This window comes from Ursus americanus, chromosome 23 (assembly GCF_024610735.1).
Source record: "Ursus americanus isolate L20-20 chromosome 23, mUrsAme1.1.p, whole genome shotgun sequence".
Lineage (NCBI taxonomy): Eukaryota > Metazoa > Chordata > Mammalia > Carnivora > Ursidae > Ursus > Ursus americanus.
Window position 1 is genome coordinate 17782755 of NC_142149.1, and position 12246 is coordinate 17795000.

Here is a 12246-nt window from a genome sequence, read left to right on the forward strand (position 1 = left end):
ATTTTTTCTCATCTTTTTTATATTTTGATCTTTTTCTTTGTATAACTTTATTTCTTGAATAGAATAGAGTGTATATTTGATATTTAAACTGATGAATTGACATTGAACTAGGGTTTTCACTATAAAATGAAAAGTTCTGAATATCTCTGTTTCACTGCCCTCCAAAACTGAGTTTCTATTTCTGAATGTTTGATTGGAACCAGATGTTAGAAAAGGTTCATAGAAGAGTGCCACCAGAAAAAAACATCTTTTAGGGGCGCCTGGGTGGCACAGCGGTTAAGCGTCTGCCTTCGGCTCAGGACGTGATCCCAGCGTTCTGGGTTCGAGCCCCACATCAGGCTCCTCCGCTATGAGCCTGCTTCTTCCTCTCCCACTCCCCCTGCTTGTGTTCCCTCTCTCGCTGGCTGTCTCTATCTCTGTCAAATAAATAAATAAATAAATAAATAAAATCTTAAAAAAAAAGAAAAAAACATCTTTTAAAGTTGTCTTTCGTTTAGGCCTTTAAATTTCTCCTGAATTTGAGGGATCCCCAGACTATATAATCAACAGTCTTCTTGCACAATGGACCAGAAAACAGCTTCTTAAAAAAAATTAAGATCCAGAGTTTTAATTTATGCCAGAGAGCTCAAGAAGTTACGAAGGGGTCCATTTTTAACGTCCTATCAAATCTTTGTGTTTTGTGACGTACCACTAAATATAAGCTTCCTTCCCAAGGGTAATTAAGTTAAAAGAACATTCATGAAAGGTATGGTTTCCAAATTGGATGATTATAGGCCCTTAAGGTGGGAAATAAAATCTGTATTTATAGAATCTTACTGAAAACTCACAGCTCACCTAATTGGTGCAATTTTTAACCAGCCCAAATTTCTATATTATTTTCAATATATTTTCTATTTGAGTTGTTTTATAAATCACTGTGTTAAATAATGGGACTCTGCATCTTTATCAGATTGCCAGAGCCTGGACATAGCTGTTTCATTGCAAAAGCTTTTAAAACCTGCTTGGGTCCTGAGCTGGCCCCTAATCAGGCAGTACAGGCCATCCGTCCCCAGGGCACCTACAAAGTTGAAACCTGGAGAAGCTACTTCACTGACTCCTGGAGAGCAGAATATGGGAGGTTTACCCAGTTGTAAGGCTCTACCTCTCTTTCAAGGTCTTTACCTCTGATCTGAAGGCCTACTGCTTGTCTGGCTGGATGACCTGATGCTTGCTCTCCTTTTCTTTTCTTTCTTTTTTTTTTTTAAGAGACTGTATTTTTTACATCAGTTTTAGATTCACAAGAAAAATTGAATGGAAAGGGCAGAGAGTCCCCATATACTCCCTGCCCCCCACACATGTACAACCTTCCCCCCCATCAGTATCCTGCACCAGAGTGGTACGTTTGTTACAATTGATGAACCTACATTGACACAACATTATCAGTCAAAATCCATAGTTTACAGGGGGGTTCACTCTTAGCGCTGTACATTCTGTAGGTTTTGACAAATGTATAATGATGTGTATCCACCATTACAGTATCATACAGAAAAGTTTCACTGCCCTAAAAATACTCTGTGTTCCACTTATTCATCCCTCCCTCTCTCCTAACCCCTGGTGACCATGGTGTTTTTACTGTCTCCATATTTTGCCTTTTCCACAATGTCATATAGTTGGAATCATTCAATAGGTAGCCTTTTCAGATTGGCTTCTTTCACTTAGTGATATGCATTTAGATTCCTCCCTGTCTTTACATGGCTTGATAGCTCATTTCTCTTTAGCACTGGATAATATTCCATGTCTGCGTGTGCCAGTTTATACGTTCACCTCCTGAAGACATCTTGGTCACTTCTAAGTTCTGGCAATTATGAATGAAGCTGCTACAAACACTCACATGCAGCTTCGTGTGTATACACGTCTTCAGCTTGAGTAAATATCAAGGAGCACGATTGCTGAATTATACAGTAAAAGTATGTTTAGTTTTGTAAGAAATAGCCAAACTGTCTTCCAGAGTGGTTGTGCCATTTTGCATTCCCACCAGCAATGCATAGGAGTTCCTGTTGCTCAACATCCTCACCAGCATTTGGTGTTGTCAGTGTTTTTAATTTTGGCCATTCTAATGTGTGTAACGGTAGCTCGTTGTTTCACATTTTTTTACCTCTTGCTTGTACATATTCTTGGTTCCTAATTGCTTCTCTACTTTTTCTTTTTTTTTTTTTAAGATTTTTGTTTTTATTATTTATTTGAGAGAGAGAGTGTGTGAGAGAACACAAGCAAGGGCAGCTGCATGGAGAGAAGCAGGCTCCCTGCTGAGCACGGAGCCCGATGCGGGACTCCATCCCAGGACCCCAGGATCAGGACACGAGCCAAAGACAGACGCTTAACCAACTGAGCCACCCAGGTGTCCCACTTCTCAACTTTTCTTACTGCTCAGCTTCTGGATAAGTTGTTCTCAAAGTGTGGTGCCCAGATCAACAACATCAACTCCACCTAGGAACTTGTTAGAAATGGAGTTTGGGCGGCCTATGCCTACTCTCAGCCAGTTTCGTTGGCTTCTGCAGCACCTTGTTCTGCCAGGTATATTGTGGAAATCGTTATGATGGCTTTTTCCACTCCAGTGAAGCAGACGTCTGGATCCCTTTGTGAGCCTCTTGATCCTTATTCCCTACCACCCGCACCAATACGCAACCAAAGTCTTGTTGGCTCAGTGAATCTTTATGGTCTCATTTTATAGGATCCCCAAAGAAGAGAAGTATGGCTGTGGTTTCCAGAATGTTAATTGATAACAGTTCTTGGCAACAGTGCTCTTCCTGGCTTTCCCTCTTTAACCTGTTTGTTCCACCCGTAATAATAATACCGTTCCTTAGTAGATTGGTACCATTCTGGAGTTTCTCTCTCTCTCTCTTTCTCTCTCTCCCTCTCTTTCTTTCTCTTCCTCCCTCCCTCTCTTTCTGTCTCTCCCCTATTCCCCCCACACCCACAGGCCCTTTATTTCTTTTTTCCTTGCTCTACTGATAATACCTAGGACTACTTAACTTTCTAATATAAGCTAGTTTGTTGCAAACTGCCTGAACATTGTAATGATGTGAATATTAATGATTAAAAGAGGCCTCACTGAGCGGTGTTGCTCCTCATTTCAACCACACTTGATTGTTAAAGTTAAGGAGAGGTCTTGCATCTCTATTCATCTAAGAACTCTCTGCTCTGGACAGCTGTCTTTAGATTCTATAGTTGAGTTGAATTTTAGACCCTAGGCTGGGAGTGGGAAGAGGCAGGAACCCTGTTCACATAGGTAAACACTAACAAACCTGGCTTTTCCAGTTGAGCTCATCTTAAATATTGGGCACCAAGAGGGAAATCTCTCAGGGGTTTCTTTTGGAAAATAAGCTGGGAGATCAAGTGGCCTAGTGTTTTATTCTCCAAATCATCTCCAGATTTCTGGCCTTTACCTTGTCTGGGCTTCACTTTTCTCTGTAAAATAAAGGGCCTGATAAGTCAACCTGTGAAGTTCCTCCCAACTCTAAATTGTTCTGGTTTCGAATGAGAAAAGTTCAAGTTAGTAGAAGCATAGAATTAAAGAATTTTTGATCCAGAAGTGCCACTGGGGATCATTTGGCCTGATCCTCAAATGTCCAGATGAGAAACCTGAGGCTCAGAGGAGTGCAAACCACAGAGCTGGCGGTGCCAGGGCCGGCTCTAGAACTCACTGTTCCTGCAAGGACTGCCTCTCAGAGAAAGGGACGTTTCTGAGATCACAGTCACTTTGTTTTCAACTCTCAGTCTGCAGTAAGGCATCATCTTCTCACGATTATCAACTCATGTGATCACCATCATTGACCACTGAGATAATTTGCTACTACTCAGGATAGTGCTGCTGTCTTTTGGAAATAATTAGTAAAATGTGGGGCAGCCTCCTTAGTACTGTTTGTTTGTTTATAGTATTGGTTTTTTTAAAGAGATAAAATTTAAGTTTTTTGAGACCAAAATTTTATTTATTTATTTATTTATTTATTTATTTATTTATTTATTTATTTATTTAGAGTGGGGTGGGGGACAGAGGGAGAGGGAGAGAGAGAATCTGAAGCAGACTCCCTGCTGAGTGCAGAGCTTGATCCCACAATCCCGAGCCAAAGTCAAGGGTCAGATGCTCAATCGACTGAGCCACCCCAGTGCCCCAAAACCAAAATTTTAAAGCTTATATGGCAAATATTTTATTTGCAGAAAATTTTGTATTTTACCAAGATGTTCTGGCATCATGTAGATCAGACTCCATGACTAGGAATAAAGTATTTCCTCATAAATTTAGAAGCAACCATCCTGGGTTTGCCCCAGTTTCTCTGGTGGGAAGGAGAATATAATATACAATAATGTTTTTTTTTTCACTGTCCTTCATCTTTTTTTCTCTCTGTGTATTGGGTTTTATAACTAACACACTCTAGGACTCCAAGACAATAAAAAGTAGCTCTGCAACATACAAATGCTGGGGACCTTTGAAATAAGACACCAGCTTTGTACGTGTGGCAATAGCCATACAAATCGTGGGAATCAAACAAATTTTTGTTCTCTATCAGTCATCTTGTTCTGACCTACCACTAGAATTCTTTTTGTGTCATAAGCACCCTGGCTGGCTTCGGCCATCAGTTGAATAGTTTCATCTATGCCAATGGTTCTTACACTTCAGCCTACCTCAGAACTTCCTAGGGGGTGTACTAAAAAACAAAATGGCCCCACTCCTAGAGTCTCCAATTAAATAGATCTGGGATGTGGCCCCATAATTTGCATTTTTTAAAAACAAGTCCAGGGGCACCTGGGTGACTCAGTTGGTTAGGCGGCTGCCTTTGGCCCAGGTCGTGATCCCAGGGAGCTGGGATCCAGCCCCACATTGGGCTCCCTACTCCATGGAGAGTCTGCTTCTCACTCTCCCTCTGCTCCTCCCGCCACTCGTGTGCTCTCTCTCACTCTCTCTTTCTCTCTCTCTCTGTCAAATAAATAAAATCTTTAAAGCAAAACAAACAAAAAAAAACCAAGTCCAGGGGTGGTGCTGATTCCCTTGGTCTCAGGACTATACTCTGAGAACTACTGCTCTACCTACACCTTTTGGCCAAGAGCTTGCAGGTGAATATTGAATGGTGAATTCAGTGAATGATGTAGGTGATGGTGAGTTTGGTTGCTGTTACTTTTTGGTCCCTGTGAGCCAGGCCAAGAACAACTTTACCATTCTGTGATCACATTAAATGCTAACTCAGCTGAGAACAGGGATTCTCAAAGCTTTTGACAGGGAAGTTTGAGATTATCTGTGCCATCCCCTGTCTTTGCACATAAAATATATTATTCCCCTCTTACCCCAAGACACAGAGAGGTGATTTGTCTTGTCCATGATTACATAGGTGTTAACGGTAGCACCAGGACCAGAACCTTGACCTCCAGCTTCCCCACGCTTTCCATGACAATGAAATTAACATTAATACGAACTGCTTCCTCTTTGCTTTCCGAACAAATGTCTACCTTATTTCAAATGGACATTTTCCAGTGGTCATTTGGCTGAAAGGATTAGAACTTCCCATGAATGTCACTCCTCTTCAACCACAGTGTGTTCTTATAATGCCAGTCAGCTCTTTTTCAATGTGTTTGAAGTGTAAGATGAGAGAGTGTAGACATAGCAATGTGAGTTTGTCTGTGCTTTAATTTTTTTTAAGATTTTATTTATTTAGGGACGCCAGGGTGGCACAGCGGTTGAGCGTCTGCCTTCGGCTCAGGGCGTGATCCCGGCGTTATGGGATCGAGCCCCACATCAGGCTCCTCCGCTATGAGCCTGCTTCTTCCTCTCCTACTTCCCCTGCTTGTGTTCCCTCTCTCACTGGCTGTCTCTGTCTCTGTCGAATAAATAAATAAAATCTTAAAAAAAAAAGATTTTATTTATTTATTCGAGAGAGAGAGAACAAGAGAGTGAGAGAGAGCATGAGCAGGGGGCAGGGGTAGAGGAAGAAACAGACTCCCTGCCAAGCAGGGAGCCCGATGTGGGACTCGATCCCAGAACCCCAGGACCATGACCTCAACTGAAGGCAGACACTTAACCAACTGAGCCACCCAGGCGCCCCTGTCTATACTTTTAGAAAACAAGTGTATATTTCACTAAATATTGTTGTCATATTGAAAAGTCAAACTGTTATGTGATTTACCTCTTCTGGTCTAAGAATGAAAAGCTAGGGAATATCCTGATGGAAATTGTTCATCTGGTAGTAAAGGCGATAAAGATTTGATCCTGTAGATTCCAACTTCAATTATGCAGCAAGATTGCTGGCTAGAAATAAAAGACCAGACTTCTTAGCCTCCTGCCTATCACAAGAATTTCTTCTACCTTCTACATCTTAAACACAGAGAAGCCTGACTTCCTACGGCCTTTCAATTAAGAGGGATAGACCATGGGCTGTTCTCTCCTCACAGCAGTCATGGTAACTACATAACTAGAAATCTAACTATTTCATAACTGTGGATAAATTTTTTCAAAGATTTATTTATTTATTTGAGAGAGGGAGAGTAGGGGTGAGGGCAGAGGGAGATGCAGTGAAAATCTTAAGCAGATTCCTTGCTGAGCACAGAGCCCAACACTGGGCTCGATATCATGATGCTGAGATCATGACCTGAGCCAAGAGTTGACGCTCAACCAACTGGGCCACCCAGGTGCCCCATGGATAAATTTTTAAGCAGCCCTCTTTGCAACTCTGCATTCCTGAGAGGAGGTGGCATATCTTTGAGGCTCAGTGGAATTGGATGGAATAGGGATGGAGAATAGACCTAAAGCCTTCATATGTGGGGACAATATGGCTAAGAGTGGAGTCTCCCACCCGTTTTTTTGTTTTAGTTTATATTTTTGTTTTTATTTTTATTTTTTTAAAGATTTTATTTATTTACTCAACAGAGAGACAGCCAGCCAGATAGGGAACACAAGCAGGGGGAGTGAGAGAGGAAGAAGCAGGCTTCCAGCAGAGGAGCCTGATGTGGGGCTCAATCCCATAACGCCGGGATCATGCCCTGAGCCGAAGGCAGACGCCTAATGACTGTGCTACCCAGGCGCCCCTGTTTTTGTTTATAGATTTGCTGGAGATCATACTCTTTATTTTATTTTTTTTCCCAAGCAAGTTCTCAAAAATTGGTTAAGGACTCAGAATTGTTTCTCTCCATGGAAATCTTTAGTAAAAGGTGAAATATTTATGCCATCTGAAGAGAAACCAGAGTATGGAGATCATACTTTCTAATGCAGTACCTACCAATGGTGAGAACCTTACATTAATGCTCACAAAAGCCATTTGAGAGCACTAAGCCATGAGTATGACTCTGAAACAACATACTTTCATATAAACTGCTGGGTTTTTCGTCCCCACTAAATGTATGTGCATATAATATAAAAAACAACCATTTGATTTAGGAAACCTAGTTAGATTTACTACAAGAAGAAAAATAACAATCTCTTGAACTGAACATCAAAGTCAGTTATTTGCTTTTGTAAGAGTAGCTTAGACCAAGACACTCGTACCAAAATTTTCCACCTTTTTTTTTTTTTAGGGAGAACATTCTTCTTCTCTCCATATTTTTACTCTCTTTCATTGTCCCTGAAACTTTTCCACTTTTTAATGGGTTGATATTTTATTGGCATACCTAACTTTATTTTTGTCCGTTGAGTAAATTCTACCAATTACAGAGCTGTTTTGGTGCTGTACAGATAAAATCCCCAAATCAACAGTAGTTGGAGGGCCTTGTGTGGTCTGGTTTTGTCTGGTCCTTCGGATGGCTTTTGCACTTCTCTAACTGAGGTAAAAGGAGAATTTCATCTGATTAGCCCGGGTGGGGAGCTGTGTTCCCTACTAGTCAGAGACGCTTCATGATCTTCGAAAGGAGTTACAGGGATTGCGGTGATGTGGTTTGCAGGTCGCCTCACTGGATATTAAGAGCAAACCATGCCTGGAGAGTTCGACTGTTTCTGTTTACCCAGCACTTCCAGCCTCATACACCCCCCATCTTGATTATTTATTTTTTGTTGTTTAAGCTTTCTTTTTGGCTTTAAGGAAAATGTCAAATGTTGAGGGAACGGGTGTTGTTTGGGTCACAACTTTGACATATTCTTTGACCAGTGCACTATTAGAAAACATGGGCAGAAATTCCTCATGCTGGGAGCAGTTACTAAAAAAACCCAACTTAAAAAAAATATATACATTTTATGTTAATTTCCACTTCTTAAATATTTTTTTTCAGTTTGAAAAGATAATACTGCTTACGGAGAGGTTAAACAATATAGACTAGGTTCAAGAAAAAAGAAAAAGTCCCTAGAAATCCCACCATGCTGGCACAGACTTCAGTCTCTCTCTTCCGTATATATGTGTATACACATGCAGGAGCATAACGGAAAGCACATGGCATAACTAATTTTCCTTCCACATCACAAATAGAAACACTGGGGCATAATTTAACATGGTAATGATAAATATTAAATGGTGCTCAAAGATTTTTAGTTTTAATTTCTGTCCTGACAGTTGTGAAATTATAGTTATATAGATGAGTTCATGCACTGTCATATTCATGTACATCTTTGTGTGTCTGTCTCTATTACATTTAGGGTGGTTATAAAAATTCCCTCCTTTGGGGCTTTTGGTTATTACTTTGGGGTTTTTTTGGGCAAATATTATAAGGGTTGCTTGGTGCCTGAGTTGTGAAGGGTCTGCCTTCGGCTCAGGTTGTGATCCCAGGGTCCTGGCATTGGGCTCCAGCTCTGCTCAGTGGGGAGCCCGTTTCTCCCTCTCCCACTCCCCCTGCTTGTGTTCCCTCTCGTACTGTCTCTCTCTCTGTCAAATAAATAAACTAAATCTTAAAAAAATTTTTTTAAAAAGGAAAATATAAGAGAGATGGGGGGTACGTTGTGATGTGTACCTGCCATTTTCAACAGACAATATTTTATGGAGATCTATCTGTAGACTTAGAAGGAGATTATGTATATATAATATATAATACATTATATAATAGTATATATGATATAATATATATTCTTTTGATGTATTCCCTGATGGAAATTTTCTATAATTTGTAATTAATCTTCCAATTTGTTGTATTTGATCGTAAAAGTAATATAAGCTTGCTTTAAAGCATTTTAAAACACTACAGAGCAATTGATGAATTATTGAACTCTACATCTGAAACTAATGATGTACTATATGTTGGCTAATTGAATTTAAATAAAAACAAAATAAAATAAAATAAACTACTACAGAAATCTACAAAGTAAAATGTAAGTTTCTTCCCCCTATTTTCTCCACTCCCTTCTAAGAGTATCTGCTATTACTATTTGGTATGTTTCCTTCCAGACTTTTTCACTTTGGATACAAACAAAAGTAAGCAATATGGTTTTTAATTTTTTTACAAAAATGAGGTCATACTACAGTATAATATGGTTCTTCAACACTCTTTTTAACCAATATGTCGTGATACATTATAAAAAAAAATTTTTTTTTTTGGAAGGAGAAGAGGGACAGAGAAGAGAATCGTAAGCAAGCTCCACGCCCAGCACGGAGTGGGACGCCGGGCTCCATCTCACAACCCTGAGTTCATGACCTGAGCTGAAACCAAGAGTAGGACGCTTAACCGACTGCACCACCAGGTGCCCCCAAAGTATGTATTTTTTGAAATGACTGCATAATATTCCAGTAGTATGGACCTGCCTTCTGTTGACTAACGTTTAAGGGTTTTTTCCCAATTTTTCCCTATTATTTTTGTTCACTTGTCTTATGAAGAGTAAGTTCATTTAATATGTTGATACATGAGACAAAATGCCCTCCAAGAAAGTTATACTATTTTATACCTTTACCAAAAATGCTGAGAGGATCTGTTCTCTGGGTATCATATATATTTATATCTTCACCAATTTGATAAACAATAAATACAATCTCCTTGTTGGTTTTATTTATATTTCTTTAATTGATAATGAAGTTAAACATATTATCATATGTCTATTGACTATTCAGCTTTTATCAACTATCCATTCTTATGCTATTTTCAATAGAAGTAATTGACTTTCTCTTATTAACTTGTAAAAGTTCTTTGGATATTGGAGAAGTCAGTTGTCTATCATAAGAGTTGCCAGTCTTTTCCCAATTTATGTGTCTTCCAACCTTGTTTGTGGTAATGCTTTGCCATACAGAACACACAAAAGTTGCTTCTGTTTGTGTGTTTTACGTGTGTAGTCAGATTTATCAATCTTTTCCTTTTTGGTTCCAGGGCTTCATGTCAAACCTATAAAAATCCCTTGTCACCCCAGGATTATACAAAGCACTATATTTTCTTTCTAGAACTCTCATGCTTCCGTGCTTCTACATTTATTTCTTTAATCCATCTGGAATTCATTTTGGTATAAACTATGAGGTAGAGGTCTAACTTTATTTTTTTCTGAAATAGTTAGCCACTTGCTCTAACAGCCTTTATGAGCAATCTATCTTGCCCCACTGATTTCAACTGTCTAATTTAGTGTATACTAATTTCCCAAATACACTTGAGTCTACTTTTGGCTTCCATTGTGTTCCCTTGATCTGTCATGTATTCCTGTGTCAATAACACATTGTTTTAATTTCTGTAGCTTAAAGATATTTTCTAATATCTGGTAGGATTACTCCTTTATTTTTTTTTTTTTAAGATTTTCTTTATTTATTTGAGAGACAGCACAAGCCGGGTAAGGAGCAGAGGGAGAAGCAGACTCAAGTGGGATGAGGGGCAGAGGGAGAGAGAGAAGCAGACTCTCTCCTGAGCAGGGAGCCCGACATGGGGCTTGGTCCCAGAACCCCAGGATTATGACCTGAGCTGAATGCAGATGCTTAACCGACTGTGCCATCCAGGCGCCCTGGATTACTCCTTTAAAAATATTTTTATTTCCACAGGAGTTTTTTTTTTTTTAAGATTTATTTATTTATTTGAGAGAGAGCAAGAGAATGAGAGAGCAGTGGGGAGAGGCAGTGAGAGAGGGAGAGAATCTTTTTTTAAAAAAAGATTTTTTTTGGGGGGGTGGGAATGAGCGGGAGGGGCAGAGGAAAAGGGAGATAGAATCTGAAGCAGACTCCATGATGAGAGTGAGACCAACGCTGGGCTCAATGTCATGACCCTGAGATCATGACCTGAGCCAAAATCAAGAGTCAGATGCTAAACTGACTCAGCCACCCAAGTGCCCCTAAAGTTAACCATTTTATTTATTTATTTATTTATTTATTTATTTATTTATTTATTTATTTATTTAAAGATTTTATTTATTTATGTGACAGAGAGACAGCCAGCGAGAGAGGGAACACAAGCAGGGGGAGTGGGAGAGGAAGAAGCAGGCTCCTAGTGGAGGAGCCCGATGTGAGCTCGATCCCATAACGCCGGGATCACGCCCTGAGCTGAAGGCAGACGCTTAACCGCTGTGCCACCCAGGCGCCCCTAAAGTTAACCATTTTAAAGTGAACAATTCAGTGGCATTTTGTACATTCACATTGTTGTACAACCATCACTTCTGTCTGGGTCCAAAACATTTTCATTACCCTAAAAGGAAATGTCATATCCACTCAGCGGTTTTTCCTCATTCACCCCCAACACACAAATTTTTTAAAAGATTCATTTATTCATTTTAGAGAAAGAGAGCGGAGAGGGAAGGGCAGAGGGAGAGAGAGAATCTCCAGCAGACTCCCGCTGAGCATGAAGCCCCATGTGAGGCTCAATCCCACCACCCTGAGATCCTGACCTGAGCCGAAATCAAGAGTTGACGCTTAACCGACTGAGCCACTCAGGTGCCCCAGCACACAAATATTTAACACAAAAAATTGTACTTTTATTATAAAATCGCAGGCTTCAGATTCACCATGTATAAGGAAGATTAAAATTCAAGTCCAAGTTCAGAATTCTAGAGGAGGCTTTCCTTATTAAGGCCATTCCCCAGCACGCCTCTGTATCCCCCATGCTTACTTCTGCATCCCCGGTAGCCCAAGACTTGACTTGGAGTCTTTTAATCTACTGCTAAATTGCTTTGTGATTTTTCTTAAGCTTCTGCGACTTGTGTTATGTCTCCTCAACAACGTTGTAAACCTGCTACTTTTTTTTTTTTTCTCCAGTCCACCCTCATAACATCTGGTACTGGCTTTACGCGGTCACAGGCTCATTAAATTATTGTTGACTGACTGTTATCAAAACTTCCATATTGGACTCAGTGGGGTGTCAGAAGACCACCTGGAGTGTGATTTAAACGGGAATGAGGAGGGAATT

General features: G+C 40.1%; 1 non-coding gene across 1 annotated transcript; it reads right to left on the minus strand.

Moving 5' to 3' along the window:
• Positions 1 to 7100: 7100 nt before the first annotated feature.
• Positions 7101 to 7214, minus strand: LOC123803257 (U5 spliceosomal RNA). The gene has a single exon (XR_006782793.1). It is a non-coding gene; the product is annotated as a U5 spliceosomal RNA (small nuclear RNA).
• Between the last annotated feature and the right edge of the window lie 5032 nt (positions 7215 to 12246).